Genomic DNA, 19,425 nt, shown 5'->3' with positions numbered 1-19,425 from the left:
GCTCAGTGAGTCAGTCAACTAACATCTCTGCAACCGCCAACCATGAGTCATATCAGGAAATAAAATTATATATACACTATGATATATAATATGATACGATATATAACACTATGCCTGCCATCATGGAGTTTAGAGTCCAAGCAGAGAGACAGACATGAAAGCAAATGGGAGCCGTGAAGTGTTACAGCAGAAAAATGGAAACAAGTATCATCGACAGAAGAAAAGACTGGAGTTTGGGATAATAGGGGGTCAGAACGGCTTCCTGACTTGAGCTGTATCTTAAAAACTGAGTAAATAAGGGGATTAGAGTGAGAGGGGTCATGAGGGGAAAGGGCAGTCCAGATATTTAGAAGAAATGGATCAAAGACACAGGAGCATGAGAAAGCATGACGCCTTGAACATGGTGGTCATCAGGCCTCTAGCCGGTCACTGGGCACAGAGCGGGGCTCCATGAGAAATGAGACCAGAGAGGCAAGCGGAGACCAGATCGCGGGGTCTTGTGCGCTGTGCTGAGCAGTTTGGATTATATCCTCTTGGCAAAGTAGCATCTCTGGAGTGTTTTAGATAGGAAGCGACTTGGTGAAATAGATGTTTTTGAGCACTTAATCTGGCAGTTGTTTATAGACTGATTTAGTTGTTACAGATTGAATTTGGGGTCAGGAGACATTTCATTCATTCATTCAAACATTTTTAAAATACCTTTTAAGCGACAGATACTGTCTAAACTCTCGGAATACACCAGTGAACCGAAGAGACAAGATCTCTGCTCTCACAGAGCATTCTAGCAGAGGCAATAGACAATAACCAGACAAGTGAATAGATAAACAAACAAACAAAAAAACCAATTTAATGTTAAGCATTGTACAAAACTGAAAATAGGTTGACATAAGAGAAAATGTTGGATGGATACTTTAAATTGCATGACTAAGAAAGATCTCTCTGAGCAGAATCTGAATGACAAGAAAAATTGGTCAGTCTATGATTAGGGGGGTTAAGCATTCTAGGCTAAGGAACAGCTGGTAGTGAGGTGAAAAAGTCTTAGCCAGTTCTGGGACTGGGAAGAGGGTCAATGTGCCCAGCGAGTAACAACAAGGAGGTGAGGGGTAAGCAGGTAGGTTTAGTAGGTAGACCTAGAATAGAATTCAAAGGCCATATGACAACAGGTTTGGGTTTCATTTGAAGGGCCATAGGAAGTCACTGCATTGTTTTAGGCAGGCAAGGTATACGGCAGGTGTTTATTTTTAAATAATCACTGACTGCTTTTTAGAAGGTAGACAGGAATAGGTACAGAAAGAAGTCAGAAAGTCACTGCTGTCAACCACATAGCAGAGATCAGGGTGGACTAGGTGATGGCTGGAGAGATGGAGAGAAGCAGATGGAATTGGGGTATGTTTGCGTGTGGAGTTAAAAGGGACTTGATGGTGAATTAAATACAGGGAACAAGAGAAAAGGTTGAGTCAACGAACACTGCTGAAAGCTTGGCGCATGCAATGTGTGGAAATGTTTATTGAGAAATGAGCAGATTTGAGAGAGGAAAATGGGGATTTCTATTAGACCATGAGAAATAACAATTGCCTCCAAGTGGAGAGGACAAGGTGGCAAGTAGGGGTACATGCCTGGAGTTCCAAGGAGAGGACAGAGCTGTAGATAAAGATTTGCAAGTCACCTCCACGTAGTGCTTCTAAAGCTCTGGGACTGGGTGGGTCACCAGGGAGATTGTGTAACTGGAGATTATCCAAGAACCAGCTCTGAATGTTGAGAAGGAAATATTAATATGATTTAAAAAAAAAAAAGATAGTGTGGCATCACAGAAGCCAAGAGAAGAATGAATGGCTTTAGAATCTGATTCTAAGTAAAAAAAAAAAAAAAGTAAGTTGTCATCATTATAATAGGCAGAGCTTCTTTGGCAGCAACCTAGGTTGTCCATGTCTCTCTTGTTTATCTCTGAAAATTTAGTGCTAGAAGAGTGTCTGGCACAAAGCAGTAATAAAATAAATCTTGCTGAGCCTAAAGCTCAGGCAAGAGGCCTGGGTAGGAGGTTTATATAGATGTAGGAAACTTCAAAACTGAAGTCATGGGGGTGGGTGAGATTCCCCAAGATGGGTGTAGACTGGGATGAAAGCCAAGGGCACAAAGAACCCAACAAATAACAACATTTACAGAATGTTCAGCAAGGGAACATGAAGCCACACTTAGCAGTGGAAACAGAGCAGGAACATTTAGTGAGACAGGAGTGGAACCAGGACAGCATTATTTTTATGGAGGAGCAGTGTGAAATGCTACAAAGAAAAACAGAGTTTGCTAGCAGGCGGTGGACAATAGTACAGTAAACAAAGAGCATCTTGGTTGTAGTGAGTGAAGAAGAGATAAAAAAGCAAGGAAAGTAAATTTGAACTACTCTTTCAGGAAATAGGGAGTCATTGTTATTACTGAGTATAGAATTTCAGCTTTGCAAGATGAAAAGTGTTCTGTGAATGGACGTAACACTTCTGAGCTGTACCTTTAAAAATAGTCAAGATAGGAAGGGAGGGCATAGCTCAAGAGGTAAAGCATATGCTTAGCATGCGCGAGGTTCTGGGTTCAATCCCCAGTATCTCCTCTAAAAATAAATAAATGAATAAATCTAATTACCCCCTCAAGAAAAAAAAAGACAATTTAAAAAAAGTAGTATGTCAAAAACTAAAGAAAAAAATCAAGATGGTAAGTTTTATGTTATGCATATTTTACCACAATGTCAAAAAGTTCTTTTTCAAGTCCCAGTGAACAGCAAATGTAGAACAACAGAGAGACTGATGGAAAGAGACCATCTTGCTCCAAAGCTGGTGAAGAGATGGTGCTGATGAGAGTGCATTAAGACGTACCAGCACAGAATACAGAGAGAAATGTCCATTAACTTCACTTTTCTCTATAAAATATAGGGGTTGATCATCACTGAGAACGGGAGGGCAGGCAACGGGGTCTCCAACCTCAGTTATCCTTGACTACTGGGAAAGATAATTTAGTGAGATCATTTCACAGAGGAATGCAACCCTACTTATGCCCTCTCCTCTCCTGCTAGACACTTTCCACCCAAGTGTGTAACTGGTTATTATAGTCAGTCAATAAAAATAACAAATATCATGTCACAGATAAATACACAATCTTGTATTTGAGTGTACTTAGATTTATACCAGACTTAGCATCCATAGTATTTTCTCTCTTTTTTTGTTCTGGTTGTACAGAATCAATAAGGTCCTGTCTTCCACAGGCAAGTAGTTTTGAAAATTTGTTTATTTCTTGACAGCTCACCTTGCAATCTCAGGATGGTCAAAAAGTAAACAAATCTAGAGGCTTCAAAGGGGAATAGTGATAATTGTTATTTTAAATACGAATCACAATATCTAAGAGTTGCTTGCATTTATTTCATAATGTCAGAAAAGAAGGACTCATACCAAAAAAAAAAAAAACCCACCCAAAATACCCACAGTGAAATATCATGGCGTGAGATTACTTTCTCCCACCTGATCATTAATTCCAGCAAGAGTAGGAACAGAGCAGATGTGCTTAAACCTTGCCTGGCATTTAATTTATCCCAGTGCACATGTGCAGTAATTCTTTTATTTGCTTGCAAATTTTATTTGTCTCTATATATACAGGCTTGAATTTTAAAAAAAACAGCAGTGTACAGGTACAACTTTATATCATGAGAATGTTTACATGCAATTTTTTTGTTTTACTCCTAAATATTTCAGTATGTATTTCTCAAAGCTTATTTATTTTTATACATAACAATACTATTATCATATCTTTAAAAATTAATAATTCCTTAATATCATTGAATGTTCATTGAGCATTTAAATTTCCCAACATATTTCCCAGTAGTTTGACCCCAGTAAGCCCCATACACTGCAGTTAGTTGCTGTGTCCGCAGTGTCTTTAATTTGTAAGTTTTCTTTCCATCTTTCTTTTTTTTTTAACCCAATCTCTTCCTTTTATATTGAAATTGAACAATGGGCCAGGATCTACGCTAGCTGCTGAATGGATATCATCCCATTCACTCATCACCAGAACTCCTTACAAGTAGATACTTAATTATCTAGATGTAAGATCAGGAAATGAAGGCTTAGAAAAATGAATACACTAGCTGAGTGGCAGAGCTGAGTTTACATCTGCAGACCTCCTTGACTCCAAAGCCTGTGTTCTTTCTACCAGCAATGGCCTCCCAAGTCACCACGTACTTGGGCCTTCAGAGCTGAAGACATGTGCTTCCTTTTGAGATACTTTCAAGCAAATTTGAGCCCAGGCATCCCAGAAATCTGGGTTTCTGTAATGAATGCAGGGATGAGTGGTAAACTTTCTAACCACTTAGGTATTTCCAATTAATTCCCACAAAAGCAACAGAAATTACTGAAACAGCAGCTGAGAGTCAATTTCCCCCAACCCCCAACTCCCAGTATGAGCTTTTAGTCTCTCAAAGGTGAGAAGAAAATGCAGAAAGTGTTGTGAGTCATTAGGGAGCGCCATCAAGAGAAAAAGATTCAAACTGGCATCTCTCATACTTGTCTCCTTATCCTCAAGTTTTGCAGAGCTGGTCACTGCTGAGTGATGACTGCAAATATAGTGAAAGGCAGGCAGATTCCATTTTTCTTAAAAAAAAAAAAGTGCCTTAAAATCTTGTAATAAAACAAAACAAGTTTAAAGCAGTTGCAGTCGCTCAGACATAATATTTTGAAGAGGGAATGCATCCTTAACCAAAAAGCCATCTCACAAAAAAAAAATGAAGAAGAAGAAAGAAGAGGAAAAAGAAGAAGAAGGAGAAGGAGAAGAGGAAGGGGAAGAGGAAGAGGACATATCCAATAATATGTTAAAAAAAATACAACTAAAAGTTTTGCAATTACTTAAAGTAATATTCCAAATATTCCAAGTGCTATAAATGAGCATAAACTTACCTTCTATACTGATGACTGAAGCAGTGCCAATTTACTATAATTGCATATAACGTTTACAAACAACATAGTCCCACTGAGTCTCCATGTTTGCTATTGTCACGCTCATACTCAGTCTTCCAGACTTGGCTCTGTCATTTTCATGCTACTTTTTCAGATACATGGTGAGTACCAAATTTACACCTTAAGTAAAAGTTGACTTTATTCCTGTATTCATTCAAAACACATTGAACGAGCCCATCTTAGGTGGCAGGTCCAGTGTTAGATGTTAGGCACTAGAGATCTAATGATTAATAAGAAGGTTCCTTACTGCCAATAAGTGGCATGGCCTTGTAGAGAGATGACAAGAAAAGGAACAAAGACAATACAATGCACTGAGCTCTGGATGTGAAAAAAAAAATGCTACAAGGATGCATGAAAGGGAGTATCCAATGCCGCCCAGAGTCTCGGAAGCCATGCTGGAAAAGAGCATCAATACACTGCTGTTTGAAGGACGATGAAGATGATGGTGGTGCTGGTGGTGCTGGTGGTGGTCAGAGCAGCTGCTGCTACTGAGCACGGGATAAAGGCCTACAACTGTGCCATGTTTAAATACTATCCCACTGCATCTTCACAACAGTCCATCGATGTCAGCTTTACCCACATTTTACAAGGCAAAATAGCTGACAGCCAAGAAGTTAAGAATCTTACCTAATCACACAAGAGATAGGTGAGATCAAAATCACCTACCAAAACTTCTGGTTGAACCAAAACATCTGGTTCCAACAATAGCCTCTTACACTAATACTCTCAACCTCACTAGCCAGGCATTTTTCGGGTGGACAGGTAGAGGAAGGACACCCCAGGCAGAGGGGCAGGTGTGTACAAAGGCTTTGAAGTGAGGGACAGCAGTCCACAGTCACAGAAAGTGAAGAAGGCTGTAAAGTGGAAAATGAGAACGATTTGGGCCAAAAGCTTTTTAGACACTAAACTAGATCTTACATCTTTGCAACCTGACTCAAATTGAGAGTCATAGAAAAAAAAAAGAGGATCCAAAACACTAAACCTACAAAAAGGATAATTTGAGTAAAATTGTTGAGGGTGGGATTGGAGTGGACGATCAACAGAGCTCATTACAGGGAAGCTGAAACAACATACTACCTTCCTGTCTCTTAAACTGCAAGCTACTTTCAGGCAGAAATTGATGACCAGGTTTATGGTTGATTAATCACATGATATATTTATTTGTTTATTTGACAAATATTTCTTGGATGCCTCTATGTCGAGGCAGACACTGTGCTGGGGACCGCAGAGAAGGAGGTGAAGAAAGCATGATGCCTCCCCAGCCAAGGCATCACCTGGAGAAGAAGGGTGACATCTCAACGCGTAGCACTGATATGACTGCTCAGCAAGCACAAGGGACCACATGTGACAGTGTCCTCACTTCCCTCAGATGATCCTCGGCTGTGCCCGGGCACAGCAGTGCCACCTCCTGCAGTGACAGCACAACCATGCACAAAATGCACCCTCATGGCTTGAATTTAGAAGCTACCCAATTAAGAATTAGATTCATAAGGAGATTGAATAATCAGAATAACAGCAGACAAGAGCCAACAGGAGATAATTTTTCAGAATCTAATATTCCTTCTCTGTCATTAAACCTCAGACAATTGTACTGTGGGGCCTACTGCGCCACAGTTGGAATATTTCAACTTTACGTCCACCAGGAATCAACCTTTGCATGGCATTACAGATAATATGAAAAAAATATGTTCCCTTCGGGAAAAATAAAAGGAAAAAACCTTGTAACTATTTGTGTTCAAAAGTTTCCATTTTTCAATTTTCTTAAGCTAAAAACTATCTGGCAGGGTCATGATTTCTTTCCTTTTTTTCTTAAATTGAAGTATAGTCAGTTACAATGTGTCAGTTTCTGGTGTACAGCATAATGTCCCAGTCATGTATATATACACATATATTTGCTTTCATATTCCTTTTCATTAAAGGTTAATACAAGATATTGAATATAGTTCCCTGTGCTCTATAGAAGAAATTTGTTTTTTATCTATTTTTATACATTACGGCTATCATTTGCAAATTTCCAACTCCCAGATTTATCCCTTCCCATACCCTTTTCCCCAATAACCATAAGGGTCTTGATTTCTAAGTATAATAACTAGAAGATTAAAGAATTGTTAATAATGTAATATTTAGTTAACATAAATTAATAGATAATCTGACAGAAAATGAAAAAAATGACAAAACATCAAAGATACTAAAAGGCAAATGACAATAGTGAACAGTGGGGGCTGCTGGCTGAAGGCTCTGTGGTGGTGCTTTAAATGGAAGATAGAAACTATGGTCTCTCCCTGTGAAACACCATGTGCACATTCAGGACCAAGATAAGTGTACACGGAGGTGGACGGTGCGACCAACATACTGTGAGAAAAGGAACAAAACCTTCCTCTAGACCTTAAAAGTCAGTGACTGCCCCTCCGAGGCTCCTCTTCCCATTAGGAGCAATAGTAAATGGCATTCTCAGGATGCATACTACGGAGTCCCAAGTATAAAGTGGGTCTGCATCTATGTAAACATAAGACTAAGAGTGGAGGTTCCTCTCCATACTGGTTGTAAGGACATATTACTCTTACAAAGATTTGGCAATGATGACCAGCTAAATATGAAAGAAGATGAAGGAAAAGAAAAGAAAAGAAGAGAAGAGAAAAGAAAAGAAAAGAAGGAAGGAAGGTAGGAAGGAAGAGAGAGAGAGAAAGAGAAAGAAAGAAAGAAAGAAAGAAAGAAAGAAAGAAAGAAAGAAAGAAAGAAAGAAAGAAAGAAAGAAAGAAAGAAAGAAAGAAAGGAAGGAAGGAAGGAAGGAAGGAAGGAAGGAAGGAAGGAAGGAAGGAAGGAAGGAAGGAAGAAAGAAAGAAAGAAAGAAAGAAAGAAAGAAAGAAAGAAAGAAAGAAAGAAAGAAAGAAAGAAAGAAAGAAAAAAGAAGGAAGGAAGAAAGAAAGAAAAGAAGGAAGGAAGAAAGAATAAGGCAGAAGAGTGGGGAATTAGGGTAAATCTCTGTGGTTCAGAGCTTATGGTTTGATTCATATGTTAATTAAATAGCCCTTCACCTATTCAAACACACCACTCCAGGAATGTTCTCTTTTCTGGCCCCATATCATCCATTTTTCCTTGTCTATGGGTGGAATCATTTTCAGCACATATAAACATACTTTTATTTTTATCATCTTATACAAATGTCCTCTCTGGGCTCCACTTTCCCCCTTCAGCTTCTGCCCAATTCTCTTTTCTCCTTTGCAGCAAAACTTCTTGAAAGATTTGACTATTGACTATTTTCTCCAATTCTGTTACCACACTCATTAGACTTTTGTCCCCGCCACTCCCCCAAACTGCTTTTCTGGGCTCTTTAATGATCTCCATGTTGCTGGATCCAAGGTCAAGGCTCAGTCCTCATCCCACTGGACATACCAGCAACATCTGCTACAGGTGACCACACTCAATTTCTTGAAAGTGTTTTCTTCATTTGGAATTCATGGCTATACATTGGCTGCCTCCCCTACTGGTTTATCTTCCTCTCCAAGGCCAGTGCTTGGTTCTGGAACCTCTCTTATTTCTCCACTCTCTCTCTTGAGATCTCATGGCTTTCAATGCCACCTGTATGTTGATGGCTGCTAAATTCATAGTCCCCTGCTGGATCTCTCCTCTGAAATCTTGGCTCATCCATCCAACCATCTACTCAGCAACACCACTTGAATGTCTTAAAAATATTTCAAAATTAATGTGTCCAAGACTGAATGCATGATCTCCTTGCCACCATCAAATTTGGATCACCAGTAATCTTTCTCATCTCAGTCAACAGTATCCATCCTTCCACTTAATCAAGCCAAAGGTCTCAGAATCTGTGTCTAATTTCCTCAGCTTTTTTTTTTCCTTTTCCCAAGTGTAAAAGGTTCCTAGTAATATGTCACAGATGCCTTTGAGGAAGTACCCAGTGCCACAAGTACCATAAATCTTCCTTCCAGTCTTCCTCAAAGGGCATGTGGTCATTACCATGGTGACTGTGCACCATGGAAATGGAAATACCCAAACTTTTCTGGAATTGCTGAAGACTGGCTCTGAGTTGACACTCATTCCTGGGAACCCAAAATGCCACTGTGGCCTGCTAGACCAAATGGGGACTTATGGAATTCAGGTGATAAATGTAATTTTGGCCTCAGCCTCTCATGGCCCCAGTGGGTACAGAGACCCATTCTGTGATTATTTCCCTAATGCCTTATGGTTTCATTGGAATTGACCTTCTCAGGGACTGTCAGAATTCCCACAAGAAGGGCAGAACAATGATGGTTAACATCATAGATTCTGCCGCTATCTTGCCAGGGTTCAGATCCTATATATGACACTAGCTGTGTGGCTTTGGGAAAATTACTTAACTTCTCTGTGCTTCAGTTTCTTAATCTGAAAAATGAGATAATAATATATCTTAAGGGTGGTATGAAGATTAAATGAGCTAGTATTTGTCAAATGCCTACACATAGTAAGTCTACATAAATGTTGCTTAAATAAATAAAATCCTTAATCCCTTTCTTTGTCTTACATTGTCCCTCAAACAAATCAGGAAATCCTGTTGAATTCACCTTTAAACCACATCTAAAATTTGACTAATTTACATTATACCACCACCACCACCCCCTCCACTGCTACCACCATAGAGCCAGCCACCAACTCTTACTGTATTATTGCAGTCACCTCTTAACTGCTCAGGCCTCCAGGACCTCTCTAACCTGATCTCCTAATGCTCTCCTCTATATTCACTCTGCTGCCCTCCAGCCCCACTGTTTGCTGCTCCTCCAGGGCTCCAGACTTGCTCTCACTTTGGTGCCTTTGCACTGGTGATTCCTTCTGCCTAGGATGCTCTCACCCCAGTCATCCTCATGTATTCACACTCTCTGATAGCTTTCTCAACTGTCACCTTCCTAACAAAGCCCACTCTGACCATACCTATTGAAGCCACACTTGTGCTCCCATCCTTATTCCCAATACATCCATCCACATGCTTTATCCTGCTCTATTTTAAAAGCACTCCTCACCTTCTAAAATGTGTATAACTTACTATATTTACTAGATCCCACAGAAGATCATGGAAATGTCCCAAATGATTAAAGATCCACTAGATGGAAGGGACCTGGATCCCTGAGTCACTGCTTGGAGCAGAGTTGTCCAGGAGGACCTTCTGACCAGTGACACGTGCACTGAACTTCCCATGAGCAAGGACTGGCTGCTTGCCAGGAGGTCTATCACCAGTTCAATGGAGCACAGATTACTGCTTCCACATATGTTGCCATCATTCAAGAGCCTCCTCAACCGCTCAGTTAATATCCCAAGGGTGATGGGAGCCACACAGGGGAAAAGAGAAAGTAACAATAGCACAGGACCCAGAAACTAAGAGGGAAAAACAAGCAGAATGCCCCACACTGGCACCTCTCTGTAGACTAGGACTGCTGGAGAAGAAAGATGACAACTTTGATTTTTTGAATGAGATTAAGAAATAGTAATAACACTATCACTCAAAGAAATGCAGTCCCAATATGAAGAGGAGGGAACAAAGACTCCAGAATTCAAAGAGTTTTTTCTTGTTTTTCTTTTTTAACTTTACAAATTCCACAGAGGAACTGAAAGAGCTGCTATTTTCTGTTGGGGATTGAATTTGGGCTCATATGATCAAGCAAAAGTAAAAACACAAAGAAATGGAAATCACAAGAGAAATTTTCTTTAAAAAGGGCTTAGAGAGCAGATGCAGAAATCCAACAAATGAACAATAAAAGTTCCAAGGGAGGGAAAAAGGAACAGATGTAGGAATGCATTAATTCAAGAAATAATAGAAGAAAATTCCCCTTGTTTGAAGAAGGACTCAAATCTGCAAATTTAAAGTGCTCGTAGAGTTCCAGGCATAATGAATGAGGGAAAATTTAAAAACAAAAAGATAAAAACCCTGCTTGGGCATATCCTGGCAGAATTCTTAAAGTCAAGCATTAAAGAAATGCATAGGCTGTCACACATAAAAACTGTGTTACGTACAAAGGAAAGGACCAACATAGATTGGACTGGTGTCCTAGACAGAAGAAGATGGAAGAATTATACCCATGGAGTGCTCAGGAAAGAGGATGCCAACCCCAAATTCTACCCCCTGCTGAGAGAGCCACCCCTCATTAGTGTGAGAGAAGGGTGCTGGCAAATACATGGGGATCCAGGACTCATGTCACCCACATACCTAAAGAAATGCTTCAGGAGGGACTTTAAGACAACAAAATATTAATTAAAACAAAGTCCCCAGCAGGGCACAAGGAGGTGAGGAAGCAGCATGAATATTTGTCTCTGTATATGTATGTGTGTTTGAATGTGTGTACAATTTTCCACTTAGATATGTGTATATTTAAACCTAAACTGAAACTGATAGAATGCCTGGGAATTTGTCATATAAGTGCTAACCAATGATCATATAAAGAGAAGCAACATCCTACAGGGGAAAACCTAAAAATGTCTAAAAGTATTAAATTATCTCATGAATCCTCGGGAAGGGAGGAAGGCACAAAATAGAAAAGGGAAGTAAAAGTTTCCATAAGGTTTCATCTGAGATACAAGTAGGGAAATGAAAGCATTATAAAAGTGGAAGTGGACAGCAAGAAAATAAAACACTTTGATGGAGAGATATGGTTGGTACCTTGTTATCATATTAATAACAGAGAAAGAAGTGATTCAACAGAAATGAACAAAATGGGAGAGTAATATCAAGAAGAGGGGGGATCTGTGATAGAATCTCCAAATCTAATAAGGAAAGTGTAGAGAATTAATAGTACTTTGAACAGCCCACCAAAATTAAAGGGAGAGAAGTAGGAAAAAACAAAGGAATATAAATAATACACATGAGGTAAAATGAAAGAAATAAAAATCAAATATACCTGTTTTCAACTAAATGTAAATGGACTGGATGCATCTTTCAATGGCAAAGACTGTCAGATTAGATTTTAAAAAGCAGATGTATCTTTTCAGAACACACTGAAAACAAAGGTGTTTTTTTTAATGTTAAAAAGAAATAGGCAAACAAATATCAAGAAAAAATATTTTTCAAGCAAAGGAAAGAAGGAAAGACAGCAATACAGTTATAATTCGCAAAACAGCATTTAAGATTAAAAGCACTTATCAGGACAAGAGGAAGGTTATAAAACATAAGTGCACCATTTATGAAAAGGGTGTTAACAGTCACAAATCTGTATGTACCAAGTATCTAAAAAGCTAACTGTATGAAGCAAATATCATTAGAAATCTTTTTTAGCAATGATACATAAACTTTAAGTTTGTAGTGACTTATTTTATGAATTACTTTTATCATATCACGTTTATATTTGTATTGATTCTTGTGTTTCGTGTAGGTGGCCATGTTTATGCTTTGCTGTAGATCTTAGGTGCAGTTAATCTTAGGAGAAGTGTACCTGCAGATGTCAAGTTTAATTATAAAGATTTCAATGGGTCTGCTTGTTTTGAAAGTTGGTGATCCCCTTAACACACTGCACTGACTGCCTCAGGCCAAAGTGAACCCAGCAAGAGGATCACAGGGCCACCAGGCAGAGAGCCCCATGAAGGTTCCCCCAGGACCCACTCTGAGAGAATATTCCATCCCGGCCATTGCAGCAAGGCCTCGGGCTGGTCCTTCCACTGTGGACCAACAACAGGACCATCTGAGCCTCACACTGTGGCCCCACCCCTCACACTTTCCACCTATGGGGTAAGAAAATGTGGACGTCCTGAGGGGAAGACCTGTAGTCCCCTCTGTCCCCTCCCCCTCTGCCAGCCACGCCCTAGATTCAATCCCGGCACCTGGCAAACATTCATCCCTCTTCAGTTTCAAAAACAACATTTTTTGGAGCACACATTATGTCCAAGACCCTGTTCTGGGCTTCTTTTCTTAGGGCACATTTTTTTTCCCAAGATTTCCTTCAGGTCTTGTGAGTGAGCCAAAGTTCTAGGACTAATGTCTGTCCTTCAAATGCTCCACATTCAGCAATTGTCTGGCCATGGTCCCCAGGCAGTGCTGACCCGTGACTTGGTTTCCATGAGACTGAGGCAAAAACTATTCGACTGAGACAAATACAATAGAGTGAGTTTTTAGTGAAGCTAAATCTATTCCTTTAAACAGTTGTTCTTTATCCTGATATTATATCCTAACTCCTTATGGCTTACACTGGCCTTTCTCTTGTGATGATAGCAATGGCAGGAATTTTTTTAGTGTTCTTATCTGAAACATGAAAGGTTGAAACCCTATGACCACTCCTAATAATGTGATGGATGGATGGATATAAGATGCAGAGCTCTGTGAATTCAAATATGTGGGGACCTCGGTTCTCTATGGCTTCCTCTCTGAACCTCTAAGGATGATCCATTTAGGATACATTCCTGCAGTCACTGCTCACTCTTTGCAAATGCATCTTGACTAGCAAAAGAAATGGTCCAGTTATGCAAGGAGCCAGAGGGAATTAAGGGATGGGGGCTACATAATACAGAGCCCAGCCCTGGGGGAGCTGAAGAACACGCAGCATGGCCAAGCATTGCCGAACTGATGGCGCTGTCCAACATTGCCAGCTGGTGTCATAAGCTTGATTCCCCCCATACACCATCCGGGGAAACCCGTCACCATTCAGTGTCATCCGAAAAGAAAAACTGTCAGGTACACACACAGCAATCACCACAAATATGACACAGTTGCCCTGAATCTGTCTTCAAAATTCAAAAGAGGAAAGAGTGAAAATGGAAGGTTATAATTTTACCAATATCAAGCCAAAGACAGAGAAGCATTGTCCTCATTTACATCATGATTTTTACCTTCCAAAATTTCCAAATGATTCCTGATGTTCTCTCCATCATTGAGTGATTAAACATTTTAGGCAGTTTCCTTTTAACCCAGGTCGACTTTGGAAGTTTGGCTCCTTTGACATGGTGTTACCCTTTTTCCTCCACAGGAGACAGCACTGTGTAGGGAAATTTGATCTGTCTGACAGCCAGGATCTGAGTCGGAATCTTGACCGGAAATTTTGTATTAGCTGTGTTACTTTCAGCAAGCTTCTTACCTCTCAAAGTCTCAGCCTCAGCATTCGTAGAACGGGTTTTTTAAGACAAATACCACATGCTTGTAATGTATCTGGTTATAACGTACTCAAGAAATGCTAGTGGTGTTTATTTAACCTAATTAGACTCCAAATTTTATTTTCTAAAGAACTTACACAAGATGCCTTTTTCTCCCCTCTTTGTACTATTTTTAAGAAAGCAGTTGGGAGGAGATTTAAATTTGCTTCTCAAGTTTGTGGAGAATTACACAAATGACCCTTAAGTGACAAGGGTCTTTTACCAAATGTTCTGCCTAACCACCCACAAATAAGAACCACAAGTGGCCCCGGCTTTAATTGCATGCCACTGTCTCTTTAACCAGTGTCCTTAGCACTGTGCTTTAGTGCTGAATCATAATTGACTCAGAGGTTTATAAATACCACTACTTGAGTCAGTTGGAGTTTTCTTTAGTGGTCCCCTACTTCCTTCTTGAAGTTTCATTTAAGCCTGACCCTGCACAGCGAGTGATATCTGACTTACTTCCCACATTAGTGGGACTGCTAAGTCTCTGTGACGTACATGATACATTTATAAGAAGGAACATTCTAAAAATAAGCTTAATGTATTCTCATTCAATTCACTAAATAACTGCTGTAACATGAAGACAGTAAGCTACCCCCATCAGTCTTCTCTAACAGCTTACTAAATGTCAGAAAGAAATAGAAATGTTCTAAACTAAGATCTCATTCTTTTTTTAACATTTTTTATTGATTTATAATCATTTTACAATGTTGTGTCAAATTCCAGTGTAGAGCACAATTTTTCAGTTATACATAACATATATATTCATTGTCACATTTTTTTCTCTGTGAGCTACCATAAGATCTTGTGTATATTTCCCTGTGCTATACAGTATAATATTGTTTATCTATTCTACAATTTTGAAATCCCATCTATCCCTTCCCACCCTCCGCCCCCTTGGCAACCACAAGTTTGTATTCTATGTCTGTGAATCTGTTTCTGTTTTGTATTTATGCTTTGTTTGTTTGTTTGTTTTTGGTTTGGTTTGGTTTTGTTTTGTTTTAGATTCCACATATGAGCGATCTCATATGGTATTTTTCTCTCTCTTTCTGGCTTACTTCACTTAGAATGACATTCTCCAGGAGCATCCATGTTGCTGCAAATGGTGTTATGTTGTCGGTTTTTATGGCTGAGTAGTATTCCATTGTATAAATATACCACCTCTTTATCCAGTCATCCGTTGATGGACATTTAGGGTGTTTCCCTGTTTTGGCTATTGTAAATAGTGCTGCTATGAACATTGGGGTGCAGGTGTCATTTTGAAGTAGGGTTCCTTCTGGATATAAGCCCAGGAGTGGGATTCCTGGGTCATACGGTAAGTCTATTCCTAGTCTTTTGAGGAATCTCCATACTGCTTTCCACAGTGGCTGCACCAAATTGCATTCCCACCAGCAGCGTAGGAGGGTTCCCCTTTCTCCACAGCCTCTCCAGCATTTGTCATTTGTGGATTTTTGAATGATGGCCATTCTGACTGGTGTGAGGTGATACCTCATTGTAGTTTTGATTTGCATTTCTCTGATAATTAGTGATATGGAGCATTTTTTCATGTGCCTATTGATCATTTGTATGTCTTCCTTAGAGGATTGCTTGTTTAGGTCTTTTGTCCATTTTTGGATTGGGTTGTTTGGTTGTTTCTTATTAAGTCATATGAGCTGCTTATATACTCTGGAGATCAAGCCTTTGTCAGTCTCATCTGCAAAAATTTTCTCCCATTCCGTAGGTTGCTTATTTCTTTTACTTATGGTTTGCTTTGCTGTGCAGAAGCTTGTAAGTTTCATTAGGTCCCATTTGTTTATTCTTGCTTTTATTTCTATTGCTTGTATAGACTGTTCTAGGAGAACATTTTTGAGATGTATGTCAGGTAGTGTTTTGCCTATATTTTCTTCTAGGAGGTTTATTGTATCTTGTCTTATGTTTAAGTCTTTGATCCATTTTGAGTTTATTTTTGTGTATGGTGTAAGGGAGTGTTCTAGCTTCACTGCTTTACATGCTGCTGTCCATTTTTCCCAACACCATTTGCTGAAGAGACTGTCTTTATTCCATTGTATATTCTTGCTTTCTTTGTCAAAGATTAGTTCACCAAAATTTTGTGGGTTCATTTCTGGACTCTATTCTGTTCCATTGGTCTATATGTCTGTTTTTGTACCAATACCATGCTGTCTTGATGACTGTAGCTCTATAGTATTGTCTAAAGTCTGGGAGAGTTATTCCTCCAGCCTCTTTCTTTCTCTTCAGTAATGCTTTGGCAATTCTAGGTCTTTGATGGTTCCATATAAATTTTATTATGATTTGTTCTAGTTCTGTGAAATATGTCCTGGGTAATTTGATAGAGATTGCATTAAATCTGTAGATTGCCTTGGGCAGTGTGACCATTTTAACAATATTGATTCTTCCAATCCAAGAGCATAGGATATCTTTCCAGTTTTTAAAGTCTTCTTTAATTTCCTTCATCAATGATTTATAGCTTTCTGTGTATAATTCTTTCACCTCCTTGGTTAGATTTATTCCTAGGTATTTTATTACTTTGAGTGCTATTTTAAAGGGGATTGTTTCTTTACTTTCTTTTTCTGTTGATTCATCGTTAGTGTAAAGAAATGTAACTGATTTTTGAACGTTAATCTTGTAACCTGCTGCCTTGCTGAATTCTTTGATTATTTCTCGTAGTTTTTGTGTGGCCCTTTTAGGGTTTTCTATATATAGTAACATGTCATCAGCATATAGTGACACTTTTACCTGTTCTTTTCCAGTTTGGATTCCTTTGATTTCTCTCTCTTGCCTGATTGCTGTGGCTAGGACTTCCAAGACTATGTTGAATAGGAGTGGTGATAGTGGGCATCCTTGTCTTGTCCCAGATTTTAGTGGAAAGCTTTTGAGTTTTTCACCATTGAGTACTATGCTGGCTGTAGGTTTGTCATATATAGCTTTTATTATGTTGAGATATGTTCCATCTATACCCACTCTGGTGAGAGTTTTTATCATAAATGGGTGTTGAATCATTCTTCTTTTTTTAATTGAAGTATAGTCAATTACAATGTGTCAATTTCTGGAGTACAGTATAATGTCCCAGTCATGCATATATATATACATATATCCATTTTCATATTCCTTTTCAGTAAAGGTTGTTACAAGATATTGAATATAGTTCCCTGTGCCTAGGACCCCATTCTTAATTCCTTACAGGATACATTAAAATGTATACATTTTAAAAGAAAAAAAGTTTTAAAAATAAGGTAAATATATAACATTCAAAATCTAAATCTCATTTGGTAGGAATGGTTAAAGGGTAATCCTCAGAAAGACAGTCAAGGTGCCAGGTTGAGCAGCTGAAAGGTGACTGCCGGTATGTGAATTCATTTCAGTAAGGGATTCACTTAAGCAATAGGGACAAGGAATTATAAAATAATGCATGAGTCAATACTGTTAGAGCCATCTCATCATCTATTGCTATCACCAATGTACAGCAGCAAAGATAAGACAAAAAATTTTTTATGTTTGCTTTTGTATTATATTATTGTTTGTAATAGATTTATCTTCCCAATTATATTTAAGGTATGTTTCCCTTTTTTGGGTGTTCATCACCTGAAGGATGGGGAAACATATCCAATAGCATCTCAAGGGCACAGGAAAGCCAGGAAGATAACAGAATTTCACCAGAGATAATCTACAAAATGAATTATGCCTGTAAGTGAGTAGGAGGTGTGGCCTGGAACCCTGAAAGCACGGAGGGGAGTGAGGCCAGGCAGGCTACTGATGGCCCTGCGGTCTATCAGCCACCTTACAGGCCACCCAGCAAGGAGCATGCCTGCTCCCTGCAATTACTCTCTTTTCCCTTGGGCACATGCCTCACCTTCCAGAGCTGTTGTGGTCAGAGCATTGTGGATGACGGGCCTCAAAACCCCTTCTCCGGGGCTCAAGTGAGAAAGGACCACCTGAGTCCTGGGGTGACAGCCTCCTGGGTTTCTTTGGGACCAGAGGAATCCTGAAACTGTGGATCAACCATATATGCTTTGAGACATGCTTTAGATGGGTTTTTCTAGAAGCCCTGCTCTACTACCATAAAAATTGAATGTATTGTACAATTATGATTACAATAGACTTATGGTCAGTCATGGCAAAATCTACATAGAACTCTGCTTCATGGTGTTCTGGGAACAACCTTCCCACTTGTTGGCTATGCTGTTTGATATGACTGTATGGCTCGCTGTTCTTTTGAGCATGTTGGTAGCATCATCAGGTATTCTGGACCATTAGTGCTGCCTACAACTCAACATTTAGATGCTCTGTTTGCAGACAATCTTAATCGACATCTTTATGACACTCAAAAAGGTAATCCAAGTGATTCAAAATTAAACGTTGGTAAAAGAGTCATTGGTTTGAAAGGAGGCAAAAGCTGCAGCAATAGTCCATCAGACTTCTTTAAAAAGCCATAGTTATGTGCCAGCGGATCACTTTGGTGAGAAGGTGATAATCTGCAGGTCACTGCAGATTGCAGGTGTTGTGGACCTATTCCCTGCGGACTAATAAGAGAATGTATCTTCTTTAAGATTTGGCCTCTGAGTGACGTTGGATTTCCACCTGAAGGCCTTAATGGCCACAGATTTTATAATGACTAGCAAGCGTTTATTCTTTTGACCTGCTTATTGTCCCCTGTTCAAGTGAATTTATTATTGCCACTGAAATCATACACTTACTAATAAAATATTTATTACTAAAAAAAAAAGTGGGGAGGAGGTATAGCTCAAGTGGTAGAGCATGTGCTTAGCATGCAGGAGGTTCTGGTTCAATCCCCAGTACCTCCTCTAAAAATAAATAAATGAATAAACCTAATAACTCCTCCCTCAAAAATTAACTTAAACTCACCAAGTACTGCCAAATTTGGGGAGCAAGTCTAAAGAAAGCTAACATAAATCAATTGAAAATGAGTGAGCTATTTCGTGTCTTAAATTAGAAAAACTGATTTTCATTTTTTAACAGAAAAAATGTCCAAAGTTAAAGCAACTAAGCAAATCCTGAAAAAGAGGAGCAATGATGTGGGTGAGGCAGAATGGGACTAGTTCAAACCAAAAAATAAAAATATAGTCTAAATATTTTATAAAGCTGTATAATATTGACACAGAAAAGATTGCCAGAAAAACACAACAACCCAGATCCAGAAATAGAATAAACAGTTAGTAATATGATGAAAATGCTATCCCAAATTAGTGGGGAAAACATTTTTCTAATGAAGAATTGTGGGAAGAAAGAAAGAAAGAAAGAGGAAGGAAGGAAGAAAAGGAAGGGAGGAAGGAAGGAAGGAAGGAAGGAAGGAAGGAAGGAAGGAAGGAAGGGAGGGGGG

The 19,425-nt window shown here is 39.2% G+C and overlaps 1 pseudogene; it reads left to right on the top strand.

Annotated features, from left to right (window-relative positions):
• Positions 1-5,421: 5,421 nt before the first annotated feature.
• LOC107034869 (mitochondrial inner membrane protease subunit 1 pseudogene) lies at positions 5,422-18,703 on the top strand (annotated as a pseudogene).
• The last annotated feature ends 722 nt before the right edge of the window (positions 18,704-19,425 follow it).

The sequence above is a fragment of the Vicugna pacos genome, chromosome 33, assembly GCF_048564905.1.
Source record: "Vicugna pacos chromosome 33, VicPac4, whole genome shotgun sequence".
Classification (NCBI taxonomy): Eukaryota; Metazoa; Chordata; class Mammalia; order Artiodactyla; family Camelidae; genus Vicugna; species Vicugna pacos.
The sequence above is the reverse complement of the archived record's forward strand: the minus strand, read 5'-3'. Positions and strand labels throughout refer to the sequence as shown.